The following is a 15512-nucleotide window of genomic DNA, read 5'->3' as shown; positions in this document are numbered from 1 at the left end:
TGCAACGTCCTTGTGGGACACTGCATCCACTGCCTGGGCACTGAATCCACATTCCTGGACAATGCAGAGGTCACTGCAACCACTGCAACAACACTGCATCAAGCTGAAGTGGAACTGGAGGTGCACTGCCATCACTGAAGCAGGACTGCATTCACTTTAATCGGCACTGCATTCTACAACACACCACAATGCCTCCACATTGTGGGAAATTGCATCCACTGCATCCACATTTCAGGACAATGCAGGGGGCATTGCAACCACTGCAGGAACACTGCATCCAGCTGAAGTGGCACTGAAGGCATATGGCAATCACTGCCGGCTCACTGCATCCAACTCCAGGGCTCTTCATCCTCTGTCAAAACATATGGCAGCCAACTTTTGTTACACTGCATCCACTGCATGGGCACTGCATCCACACTCAGGGACACAGGGCATGGCACTGCAACCACTGCAGGGACACTGCAGCCAGCTGATTTGGAAATGCAGGCGCACTGCAATCACTGCAGGATCACTGCATCCACTGCATGTTCACAGCATCCACATTCAGGGACACAGCAGGGTGCACTGCAGCCACTGCCGGATCACTGCATCCAACTTCATGAGCAGTGCATCCTGCGTCACAACATACAGCATACACCTTGTGGGACACTGCATCCACTGCCTGGCCACTGCATCCACATTCCCAGACAATGCGGGGGGCACTGCAAGCACTGCAGGGACACTGCATCCACCTTCATGAGAACTGCATCATCCGTCATAACATACTGCATCCACCTTGTTGAACACTGCATCCAATGCCTGGGCTGTGCATCCACATTTTCGGACAATACACGTGACATTGCAACCACTGCTGCAACACTGTATACAGCAGAAGTGGTACTGCAGGCGCACTGCCATCACTGCAGGATGACTGCATTCACATTCATCAGCACTGCATACTACAACACACCACAATGCCTCCACATTATGGGACACTGCATATACTGAATGAGCACTGCATCCATATTCCAGGACAATGCAGGGGGGATTGCAACCACTGCAGGTTCAGCACATCCAACTTCATGAGCACTGAATCCTCCGACAAAACATACGGCATCCACCTTGTGAGACACTGCATCCACAGCATAACCACTGCATCCACATTCTAGGAGAATGCCAGGGGCACTGCAACCACTGCAGCGACAGTGCATCCACTTTCATGGGCACTGCATCCTCCGTGTCAACATACTGCATATACCTTTAGGTACACTGCATCCACTGCATGGGCACTGCATTCAACTTCAGGGACACAGAAGGTTTCACTGCAACCCCTTCAGGAACACTTCTTCCAGCTGATGTGGAAATGCAGGCGCACTGCAATCATTGCAGGATCACTGCACCCACTGCATTTTCACAGCATTCACATTCAGGAACACAGCAGGGTGCACTGCAAGCACTGCCGGATCACTGCATCCACCTTCATGGGCATTGCATCCTCTGTCACAACATAATGCATCCATCATGTGGGACACTGCATCCAATGCCTGGGCACGGCATCCACGTTCTTGGACAATGCAGTGGGTACTAAAATCACTGCAGGTACACTGCATACAGCTGAAGTCACACTGCAAGCGCACTGCATTCAGCACAGGCTCACTGCATCCATGTTCGTGGGCACTGCATCTTCCATCACAACATACGACATCCACCTTGTGGGACACGGCATATGCTGCATGAGCACTGCATCCAAACTCTGGTAAACCGCAGGTGGCACTGCAACCACTGCAGGTTCACCGCATCCACCTTCATGGGCACTGTATCCTCTGACAAAACAGACTGCAACCGCCTTGTGAGACATTGCGTCCACTGCATGGTCACTGCATCCAAGTTCAGGGACACTGCAGTTGGCTCTGCAACAACTACAGCAACACTGCATGCAGCTGAAGTGGCACTACAGGCGCACTGCAATCACAGCAGGCTCACTGCATCCACCTTCGTGGGCACTGCATCCTCCATCACAACATACTGCATCCACCTTGTGGGACACTGCTTGCACTGCATGGGCACTGCATCCACATTCTGGGAAAATGTAGGGGGCACTGCAACCACTGCAGGTTCACCACATCCACCTTCGTGGGCACTGCATCCCCAGACAAAACACACTGCATCTGCCTTGTGAGACACTGCATCCACTGCATGACCCCTGCATCCACATTACGGGACAATGACAGGGGCACTGCAGCCACTGCAGGGACACTGCATCCACCTTCATGGGCACTGCATCCTCCGTCACAACATACTGCATAAACCTTTAGGAACACTGCATCCACTGCATGGGCACTGCATTCACCTTCAGGGACACTGAAGGCGGCACTCCAACACCTGCAGGGACACTGCTTCCAGCTGATGTGGAAATGCAGGCGCACTGCAATCAGTGCAGGATCACTGCCACCACTGTAAGTTCAGAATATTCATATTCAGGGACACAGCCAGGTGCATTGCAACCACTGCCAGATCACAGCATCCACCTTCATGGGCACTGCATCCTCCATCACAACATACTGCCTGCACCTTTAGGGACCTTGCCTCCAATGCCTGGGCACTCTATCCATGTTCAAGGACAATGCAGTGTGCACTGCAACCACTGCAGGGACACTGCAGCCAGCTGAACTGGCACTGCAGGTACACTGCAATGACAGCAGGATCACTACATCCTCCTTCATGATCACTGAATCCTCCATGACTACAAAAGGCATTCACCTTGAGTGACACCGCATTCAATGCATGAGCACTGCATCCCCATTCAGGTAAACTGCAGGGGGCACTGCAACCACTGCAGCAACACTGCATCCAGCTGTAGTGGCACTGCAAGTGCACTGAAATCACTGCAGGCTCACTGCATCCACCTTATTTGGCACTGCATCCTCAGCCACAGCATACCACATCCACATTGTGGGACACTGCATGGGCACTGCATCCACATTCAGGGAAGCTGTAGGAGGCACCTCAACCATGGCAAGTTCACCGCATCCACGTTCATGGGCACTGAATCCTTCCTTATCAACAATCTGCATAAACCTATAGGTAGACTGCATCCACTGATCGGCAAGCATTCAGCTTCAGGGGCACAGAAGGTGGCACTGCAACCACTGCAGCGACACTGCAACCAGTTGAATTGGCACTGCAAGTGCACTACAATCACTGCAGGCTCTCCGCATCCACCTTCATGGGCACTGCATCCTCCATCACAACAGACTGCATCCACCTTGTAGGACACAGCATGCACTGCATGGGCACTGCATCCACATTCAGGGAAACTGTAGGGGGCACTGCAACCACACAGAATCACCACATTCACCGTCATGGACACTGCATCCTCCATCGCAACCTACTGCATAAACCTTTAAGGACACTGCCTCCACTGCAAGGGCACTGCATTCACCTTCATGGACACAGAAGGTGGCACTGCAACCCCTGCAGCAACACTGCTTCCAGCTGCTGAGGCAATGCAAGTGCACTGCAATCACTGCAGGATCACTTCATCTACTGCATGTTCTCAGCATCCACATTCAGGGACACAGCAGTGTGCAATGCAACCACTGCCGGATCACTGCATCTACCTTCATGGCCACTGCATCCTCCATCACAACATACTGCATGCACCTTGTGGCACACTGCATCCAATGTCTGGGCACTGCATCCACTTTCTCGGACAATGCATTGTGCAAGGCAAACACTGCAGGGACACTGCAGCCAGCTGTAGTGGCATTGCAGGTCCACTGCAATGACTGCAGGATCACTGAATCCACCTTCATGATCACTGAATCCTCCATCACAACATGAGACATCCACCTTCAGGGACACTGCATCCACGGCATGAGCACTGCATCCACATTCAGATAAACGGCAGGGGGCACTGCAACCACTGCAGGATCACTGCATCCACCTTCATGAGCGCTGCATCCTCCGTCACAACATACTCCATGCACTTTGTGGGACACTGCATCCACTGCATGGGGACTGCATGCACATTACAGGACAATGCAGGGGGCGTGGCAACCACTGCAGGAACAGTGCATCCAGCTGAAGTGGCACTGAAGGCGTACTGCAATCACTGCTGGCTCACTACATCCATCGTTGTGGGCACTGCATTCTCCTCACAACATACTGCATCCACCTTGACCACACTGCATCCACTGCATGAGCATTGCATCCACATTCTGGTAAATTGCAGAGGGCACTGCAACCACTGCAGGTTCACCTCATCCACCTTCATGGGCACTGCATACTCCGACAAAACATACTGCATCCCCCTTTTGAGACACTGCATCCTCTGCATGACAACTGCATCCACATTCAAGGACAGTGCAGGGCATTCCAACCACTGCAGTACACTGCATCCAGCTGAAGTGGCACTGCAAGCAAACTGCAATTACTTCAGGCTCATGGCATCCACCTTCGTGGGCACTGCATCCTCTGTCACAGCATACCCCATCCACCTTGTGGGACACTGCATGCACTGCATGGGCACTGCATCCACATTCAGTGAAACTGTAAGGGGCACTGCAACCAGTGCAGGATCACCACATCCACCTTAATGAGCACTGCATCCTCCGAAAAAACATACTGCATTTGCATGTGAGGCACTGTATCCACTGCATGACACCTGCATCCACATTCCTGCACAATGCCGTGGGCCCTGCAATAACTGCAATGACACTGCTTCCACCTGATGTGGAAATGCAAGCACATGGTGATCACTTCAGGATGACTGCATCCACTGCATGTTCACAGCATCCTCATTCAGGGACACAGCAGGGTGCACTGCAACCACTGCAGGGACACTGCATCCAGATGAAGTGGCACTGCAGGTGCAATGCAATGACTTCCGGATCACTGGATCGTCCTGCATGGGCACTGAATCCTGCTTCACAACGTACTGCATCCACCTTGAGTCACACTTCAGACATTGCATTGGCACGGCATCCACATTCAGGGACATGGCATGGGGCTCTGAAACCTCTGCAGCTACAATGCATCCAGCGGAAGTGGCACTGCTGGCGCACTGCAATCACTGAAGATTCACTGCATCCAGTGCATAGGCACTGGATCAACATTTGAGGACAATGCTGGGGGCACTGCAACCACTGGAGGGACACTGCATCCCCCTTCATGAGCACTACATCCTCCGTCACTATATACTGCAGAAACCTTTAGGTACGCTGCATCCACTGCATTGGCACTGCATTCAGCTTCAGCCACACAGAAGGTGGCACAGGAAGTGGAAAGGCAGGCGCTGTGCAATCACTGCAGGATCAATGCATCCACTGCATGTTCAGAGCATGAACATTCACGGACACAGCATTGTGCACTGCCTCCACTACAGGATCACGGCATCCACCCTCATGGGCACTGCATCCTCCCTCACAACATACTGCATGCACCTTGTGGGACACTGCATCCAATGCCTGGCACGGCATCCAAGTTGCTGGACAATGCATTCGGCACTGCAACTACTGCAGGGACACTGCATACAGCTGAAGTCACACTTCAGGTGCACTGCATTCAGCACAGGCTCACTGCATCCAGCTCCGTGGGCACTGCATCTTCCATCACAACATACGACATCCACCTTGAGGGACACTGCAACCACTGCATGGCACTGCATCCACATTCAGGGAACTGTAGGGGGCACTGCAACCACTGCATCATCCTTGCAAACACTTTTATGGGCCCTGCCTCCTCCATCACAACATACTGAAACCACCTTGTGGGAGACTGCATCCACTGCATGACTACTGCATTCACATCCCCGGCCAATGTGGGGGTCACTGCAAGCAGTGCAGGGACACTGCATCCACCATCATGAGAACTCCGTCATCCATCATAAAATACAGCATCCAACTTGTGGGACACTGCATCCACTGCCTGGGCACGGCATCCACAATCAGGAACTGTTGGTGGCACTGCAACCACTCCAACATCACTGCATCCACCTTCATGGGCCCTGCATCCTCCATCAAAACATACTTCATCCACCTTCAGGGGCACTGCATCCACTGGCTGGGCAGTGAATCCACTTTCATGGACAATGCAGGGGGCACTGCAACCACTGCAGGGACACTGCATCCAGCTGAAGCGGAACTGCAGGTGCACTGCCATCACTGCAGGATCCCTGCATTCACCTTCATCGGCACTGCATACTACAACACACCACAATGCTTCATATTTTTGGACAATGCATCCAGTGCATGAGCACTGCATCCACATTCCAGAACAATGGAGGGGGCATTGCAACCACTGGAGGGACACTGCATCCAGCTGAAGTGTCACTAAAGGCGTACTGCAATCACTGCTGGCTCACAGCATCCAAATCCAAGGCTCCAAATCCTCTGTCACAACATAGGGCAACCAACTTTTGGTACTCTGCATCCACTGCATGGGCACTGCATCCATATTCAGGGACACAGCATGGGGCACTGCAACCACTGCAGGGACACGGCAGCCAGATGAAGTGGCACGGCAAGTTCACAACATTGACTGCAGGATCACTCCATCCTACTTCATGCTCATTGAATCCTCCAACACATCATAAGGCATCCACCTTGAGGGACACTGCATCCACTGCACAAGCACTGCATCCACATTCAGGTAAACTGCAGGGGTCACTGCAACCACAGCAGGATCACTGCATCCACCTTCATGGGCACTGCATCCTCCGTCACAACATACTGCATGCACATTCTGGGACAGTGCATCCAATGCCTGCACACTGCATCCACGTTCTCGGACAATGCAGTCGGCACTGCAAACACTGAAGAGATAGTGCATTCAGCTGAACTAGCGCTGCAGGAGCACTGCATTCAGCACAGGCTCACTGCATCCAACTCCTGGGCACTGCATCCTCTGTCACAACATACGGCAACCAAATTTTAGTAATCTGCATCCACTGCATGGGCATGCATCCACATTCAGGGACACGGGACAGGGCACTGCAATGACTGCAGGGACACGGCAGCCAGATGAAGTGGCACTGCAGGTGCACTGCAACGACTGCAGGATCACTGCATCCACTGCATGTTCACAGCATCCACATTCAAGGACACAGCATGGTGCACTGCAACCACTGCAGGGACACTGCATCCAGATGAAGTGGCACTGAAGGTGCAGTGCAATGACTGCAGGATCACTGCATCATCCTTCATGGGCACTGAATCCTACTTCACCACATATTGTATCCACCTTGAGTCACACTGCAGACACTGCATGGGCACAGCATCCACATTCAGGGACATCTCAGGGGGCTCTGCAACCACTGCAGCTACACTGCATCCATCTGAATTGGCACTGCAGGCGCACTGCAATCAATGAAGATTCACTGCATAGGCACTGCCTCAACATTTCAGGACAATGCCGGGGGCACTGCAACCACTGGAGGGACACTGAATCCGTCTTCATGCACACTGCATTCTCCGTCACCACATACTGTATAAACCTTTAAGTACACTTCATCCACTGCATGGGCACTCTATTCAACTTCGGTGACACACAAGGCGGCACTGCAACCCCTGCAGGGACAATGCTTCCAGCTGATGTGGAAATGAAAGCGCCCTGCAATCACTGCAAGATCACTGCATCCACTTCATGTTCAGAGCATGCACATTCAGGGACACAGCAGGGTGCACTGCAACCACTGCCAGATCACTGCATCCACACTCATGGGCACTGCATCCTCCTTCATGATCACTGAATCCGCCATCACAACATAAGGCATCCACCTTGAGGGACACTGCATCCACTGCTTGGGCACTGCATCCACGTTCAGGGACACTGCTGTTGGCTCTGCAACCACTGAAGCAACACTGCATCCAGCTGAAGTGGCATTGCAAGCTCACTGCAATCACTGAAGGCTCACTGCATCCACCTCCGTGGGCACTGCATCTTCCATTACAACATACGACATCCACCTTGTGGGATACTGCAACTACTGCATGGGCACTGCATCCAAATTCAGGAAACTGTAGGCAGCACTGCAACTACTGCAGCATCACTACATCCACCTTCATGGGCCCTGCATACTCCATCACAACATACTGCATCCACGTTGTGGGACACTGAATCTACTGCCTGGGCACTGCATCCACATTCAAGGACAATTCAGGGTCATTGCAAACACTGCAGAGACACGGCATCCAGCTGAAGTGGCTCTGAAGGCGTGCTGCAATCACTGCCGGCTCACTGCATCCAACACCATGGCTCTTCATCCTCTGTCACAACATAAAGCAACCAACTATTGGTACTCTGCATCCACTGCATCAGCACTGCATCCACATTCAGGGACACAGAATGGGGCACTACCACCACTGCAGGGACACTGCAGAGAGCTGAAGGGGCATTGCATTTTTCACTGCAATGACTGCAAAATCACTACATCCTCCTTCATGATCAGTGAATACTCCAACACATCATAAGGCATCCACCTTGAAGGACACAGCATCCATTGCATGAGCACTGCATCCACCTTCTGGTATCCTGCAAGGGGCACTGCAACCACTGCAGCATCACTGCATCCACCTTCATGGGCCCTGCATCCTCCATCAAAACAGACTGCATCCACCTTGTGGGACACTGCATCCATTGCATGACTACTCCATCCACATTCCCAGACAATGTGTGGGGCACTGCAAGCACTGCAGGGACACTGCATCCACCTTATGAGAACTCCATCATCCGTCATAACATACGGCATCCACTGCCTGGGCACTGCATCCTCATTGCTGGACAATGCTGGGGCCACTGCAACCACTGCAGCAACACTGCATGCAACTGAAGTGGTATTGCAGGTGCACTGCCATCACTGCAGTATTACTGCATTCACCTTTATCGGCACTGCATACTACAACACACCACAATGCCTCCACATTGTGGGACACAGCATTCACTGCATGAGCACGGCATCCACATTCCAGGACAATGCAGGGGGCATTGCAACGACTGCAGGGACACAGAATCCAGCTGAAGTGGCACTGAAGGCGTACTGCTATCACTGTCGGCTCACTGCATCCACTGCATGTTCACTGCTTCCACATTCAGCGACACAACAGGGTGTACTGCAACCACTGCAGGGACACTGCATCCATCTGAAGTGGCACTGCAGGCGCACAGCCATCACTGCAGTATTACTGCATTCACCTTCATCGGCACAGCATACTACAACATTCCAGGACAATGCAGGGGGCATTGCAACCACTGCAAGGACACTGCAGCCAGCTGAAGTGGCATTGCAAGTTCACTGCAATGACTGCAGGATCACTACATCCTCCTTCATGATCACTGTATCCTCCAACACATCATAAGTCATCCACCTTGAGGGACAAGGCATCCACTGCATTCACATTCAGGTAAACTGCAGGTTGCACTGCAACCTCTGCATGATCTCTGCATCCACCTTCATGGGCACTGCATCCTCCGTCACAACATACTGCATCCACGTTGTGGGACACTGAATCCACATTCCAGGACAATGCAGAGGGCACTGCAAGCACTGCAGGGACACTGCATCCATCTTCATGGGCACTGCATCCTCTGTCACAAATTACTGCATAAATCTTTAGGTAAACTGCATCCACTGCATGGGCACTGCATTCACCTACAGGGACACAGTAGGTGGCACTGCAACCTCTGCAGGGACGCTGCTTCCAGCTGATGTGGAAATGCAGGCGCCCTGCAATCACTGTAGGATCATTGCGTCCACTGCAAGTTGACAGCATCCACATTCAGGGACACAGCAGGGTGCACTGCAACCACTGCCGGATCACTGCATCCACCTTCATGGGAACTGCATCTTCTGTCAATACATACTGCATGCACATTGTGAGGCACTGCATCCACTGCATGTGGGCTGCATCCACTTTCTTGGGTAATGCAGTGGGCACTGCAACCACTGCTGGTTCACCACATACACCTTCATGGGCACTGCATCCTCCAACAAAACATACTGCATCTGCCTTGTTAGACACTGCATCCACTGCATGACACCTGCATGCCCATTCCTGAACAATGCAGGGCAGAGGCCCTGCAACCACTGCAGGGACAGTGCATCTGCATTCATGCGCACTGCATCCTCCATCACAACATACTGCATAAACCTTTAGGTACACTGCATGCACTGCATGGGCACTGCATTCACATTCAGAGACGCAGAAGGTGGCACTGCAACCCCTGCATGGATACTGCTTCCAGCTGATGGGGAAATGCAGGCGCACTGCAATCACTTCAGGACACTGCATGCACTGCATGTTCAGAGCATGCACATGCAGGGACACATCTGGGCGCACTGCAATCACTGCCAGATCACTGCATCCACCCTCAAGGACATTGCATCCTCCGTCACAAGCTACTGCATGCACATTCTGGGACACTGCATTCAATGCCTGGGCACTGCATCCACGTTCTTGGACAATGCAGTCAGCACTGCAACCAAAGCAGAGACACTGCATACAGCTGAACTCGCACTGCAGGTGCACTGCATTCAGCACAGGCTCACTGCATCCACCTCCATGGGTAATGCATCTTACAACATGACATATGACATCCACCTTGTGGGACACTGCAACTACTGCATGGGCACTGCATCCACATTGAGGGAACTGTAGGGAGCACTGCAACAACTGCAGCATCACTGCATCCACCTTCATGGGCCCTGCATCCTACATCACAGCACACTGCATCCAGCTTGTGGGACACTGCATCCAGTGCATTACTACTGCATCCACATACCCGGACAATGCATGGGGAACTGCAAGCACTGCAGGGACTGCATCCATCTTTATGATAACTACATCATCCGCCATAAGATTCTGCATCCACCTTGTGGGACACTGCATCCACTGCCTGAGCACTGCATCCACATTCCTGGACAATGCAGGGGGCAATGCAACCACTGAAGCAACACTGCATCCAGCTGAAGTGGCACTGCAAGCGAACTGCAATCACTTCAGGCTCACTGCATCCACCTTCTTGGGCACGTCATCCTCCATCACAGCATACCGCATCCACCTTGTGGAACACTGCATGCACTACATGGGCACGGCATCCACATTCAGGGAAACTGTAGGGGGCACTGCAACCACTGCAGGTTCACTGCATCCACCTTCATGGGCACTGCATCCACTGACAAAACATATTGCATCCAGCTTGTGAGACACTGCATCCACTGCATGAACCCTGCATCCACCTTCTAGTACAATGCCAGGGGCCCTGCAACCACTGCTGGGACACTGCATCCGCCTTCATGCACACTGCAACCTCCATCACAAAGTACTACATTAACCTTTAGGGACACTGCCTCCACTGCATGAGCACTGCAATCACTTTCAGGGACACAGAAGGCAGCAATGCAACCAGTGCAGCAAAACTGCAGACAGCTGATGAAGAAATGCAGCCGCACTGCAATCACTGCAGGATCACTGCATCCACTGCATGCTCACAGCATCCACATTCATGGACACAGCTTGGTGTACAGCAAACACTGCAGGCACACTGCATCCAGGTGATGTGGCTGTGCAGGTGCACTGCAATGACTGCAGGATCACCGCATCCTCCTTCATGGGCACTGAATCCTACTTCCCAATTAACTGCATCCACCTTGAGTCACACTGCAGACACTGCATGGGCACAGCATCCACATTCAGGAACATGGCATGGGGCTCTGCAACCACTGCTGCTACACAGCATCCAGCTGAAGTGGCACTGCAGCCGCACTGCAATCACTGCAGTATCACTGCATCCATGGCATGTTCACAGCATGCACATTAAGGGACACAGCAGGGTGAATTGCAACCACTGCCATAACACTGCATCCACCCTCGTGGGCACTGCATCCTCTTCCACAAAATACTGCATGCACCTTGTGGGACACTGCATCCAATGCTTGGGCACTGCATCCACGTTCTCGGACAATGCAGTCAGCACTGCAGCAACTTCAGGGACACTGCATACAGCTTAATTCGCACAGCAGGCGCACTGCATTAATCACAGGCTCACTGCATCCAACGTGGTGCACACTGCATCTTTCATCACAACATATGACTTCCAACTTGTGGGACACTGCAACTACTGCATGGGCTCTGCATCCACATTCAGGGAACTGCAGGGGAACTGCAACCACTGCAGGATCACTGCATCCACCTTCATGGGCACTGCATGCTCCATCGCAACATACTACATGCACATTGTGGGACACTGCATCCACCTCATGGGGACAGCATCCATGTTCAGAGACACTGCAGTTGGTTCTGCAACCACTGAAGCGACACTACATCCAGCTGAAGTGGCTCAACAAGGGCACTGCAATCACTTCAGGCTCACGGCATCACCCTTCGTGGGCACTGCATCATCCATCACAGCATATTGCATCCACCTTGTGGGACACTGCATGCACTACATGGGCACTGCATGATCATTCCGGGAACTGTGGGCTGCATTGCAAGCATTGCAGCATCACTGCATCCAGCTGAAGTGGCACTGCAGGTGCACTGCAATCACTGCAGGATCACTGCATCCTCCTCCTTGATAGCTGAATCCTCCAACACATCATAAGGCATCCACCGTGAGGGACACTGCATCCACTGCATGAGCCTCTGCATCCACATTCAGGTAAAATGCAGGGGGCACTACAACTACTGTCGGATCACTGCATCCACCTTCATGGACACTGCATCCTTTAACACAACATACTGCATCCACCTTGCGGGACACTTCATGCACTGCATGGGCACTGCATGCATTTTTCAGGGAAACTGTAGGGGTACTGCAACCACTGCAGGCTCACCGCATCCACCATCATGGGCACTGCATCCTCTGAAAATACATACTGAATCTGCCTTGTGAGACAGTGCATGACCCAAGCATCCACATTCCAGGACAATGGCGGGGGCCCTGCAACCACTGGAGGGACACTGCATCCACCTTCATTGGCACTGCATCCTCCTTCACAACATACTGCATAAACCTTTAGGTGCACTGCATTTACTGAAGGGGCACTGCATTCAACTTCAGGGACACAGAAGGTGGCACTGCAACTGCAGCAGGGACACTGCTTCCTACTGATGTGCAAATACAGGCACACTGCAATCACTGCAGGATCACTCCATCCACTGCATGTTCACAGCATCCACATTCAGGGACACAGCAGATGGATCTGCAACCACTGCTGGATCACAGCTTCCACCTTCAGGGATATGGCATCCTCCATCACAACATATTGCATGCACCTTGTGAGACACTGCATCCAATGCCTGGGCACTCCACCCCCGTTCTCGGACAATGCAGTGGGCACTGCCACCACTGCAGGGACACTGCATCCAGCTGAAGTGGCACTGAAGGCATACTGCAATCACTGCCAGCTCACTCCATCCAACTCCAGGGCTCTGAATCCTCTGTCACAACTTACAGCAACCAACTTTGGTACTCGGCATCCACTGCATGGGCACTGCATCCACACTCATGCACACAGGACGGGGCACTGTAACCACTGCAAGGACACTGAATCCAGATGAAGTGGCAATGCAGGATCACTGCATCGTCCATCATGGGCACTGAATCCTGCTTCACAACATACTGCATCCACCTTGAGTCACACTGCAGACACTGCATGGGCACAGCATCCACATTCAGGGACATAGCAGGGGCCTCTGCAACAACTGCAGCTACACTCAATCCAGCTGAAGTGGCACTGTAGGCTCACTGCAATCAATGAATATACACCGCATCCACTGCATAGGCACAGCATCTGCATTTCAGGACAATGCTGGGGGCACTGCAACCACTGGAGGGACACTGCATTCCCCTTCATGGGCACTGCATCCTCCGTCAGAACATACTGCATAAACATTTAGGTATGCTGCATCCACCACATGGGCACTGCATTCACCCTCAGCGACACAGAATATGGCACTGCAACCCCTGCAGGGACACTGCTTCTAGCTGATGTGGAAATGCAGGCACACTAAAATCACTGCAGGTTCACTGCATCTACTGCATGTTCAGAGCATGCACATTGAGTGACACAACAGGGAGCACTGCAACCACTGCCGTATCACTGCATCCACCCTCATGGGCACTGCATCCTTCGTCACAACATACTGCATGCACCTTGTGGGACACTGCATCCAATGCCTGGGCACTGCATCCACGTTCTCAGAAAATGCATTGGGAAATGCAACCACTGCAGGGACACTGCATACAGCTGAAGTCGCTCTGCAGGCGCACTGCTTTCAGCACAGGCTCACAGCATCCACCTCCGTTGGCACAGCATCTTCCAACACAACATAAGACATCCACCTTGTGGGACACAGCAACTACTGCATGTGCACTGCATCCACTTTCAGGAAACGGTAGGGAGCACTGCCACCACTGCAGCATCACTGCATCCACCTTCATGTGCACTGCATCCTCCATCACAACATACATCCTCCACTTTGTGGGACACTGCATCCACTGCATGACTACTGCATCCACATTTCTGGACAATGCGCTGGGCACTGCAAGCCCTGCAGGGACACTGCATCCACCTTCATGAGAACTGCATCATCCGTCATAACATACTACATCCACCTTGTGGGACACTGCATCCACTGCCTGGGCACTGCATCCACATTCCAGGACAATGCAGTGGGCATTGCAACCCCTGCAGTGACACTGCTTGCAGCTGATGTGGAAATGCAGGCGCACTGCAATCAATCAGGATCACTGCATCCACTTCATGTTCAGAGCACGCACTTTCAGGGACACAGCAGGGTGCTCTGCAACCACTGCTGGATCACTGCATCCACCCTCATGGGCACTGAATCCTCCATCACAACCTACTGCACACACCGTGTGGGACACTTCATCCATGACTGGGCACTCCACCCCCATTCTCGGACAATGCAGAGCACACAGCAACCACTGCAGGGACACTGCACACAGCTGAAGCTGCACTGCAGGTGCAGTGCATTCAGCACGGCTCACTGCATCCACCTCGGTGGGCACTGCATCCTCCATCACAACATGCGACATCCACATTGTGGGACACAGCAAGTACTGCATGGGCACTGCATCCACAGTCAGAGAACTGTCAGGGGCACTGCAATCAATGCAGCATCACTGCATCCACCTTAATGGGCCCTGCATCCTCCATCAAAACCTACTGCATCCACCTTGTGGGACACTTCATCCACTGACTGAGCACTGAATCCACATTCCTGGACAATTCTGGGGCTCTGCAACCACTGCAGCAACACTGCATCCTGCTGAAGTGGCATTGCAGGAGCACTGCCATAACAGCAGAATCACTTCATTCACCTTCATCAGCACGGCATACTACAACACACCACAATGCCTCCACATTGTGGACACTGCGTCAACTGCATGAGCACTGGATCCACATCCCGGGACAATGCAGGGGGCATCACAACCACTGCAGAGACTCTGCATCCATCTGTAGTGGCACTGAAGGTGTACTGCAATCACTGCCGGCTCACTGCATTCAA

Source organism: Equus caballus, chromosome 28, assembly GCF_041296265.1.
Source record: "Equus caballus isolate H_3958 breed thoroughbred chromosome 28, TB-T2T, whole genome shotgun sequence".
In the NCBI taxonomy this organism is placed as follows: Eukaryota; Metazoa; Chordata; class Mammalia; order Perissodactyla; family Equidae; genus Equus; species Equus caballus.
The sequence above is the reverse complement of the archived record's forward strand: the minus strand, read 5'-3'. Positions refer to the sequence as shown.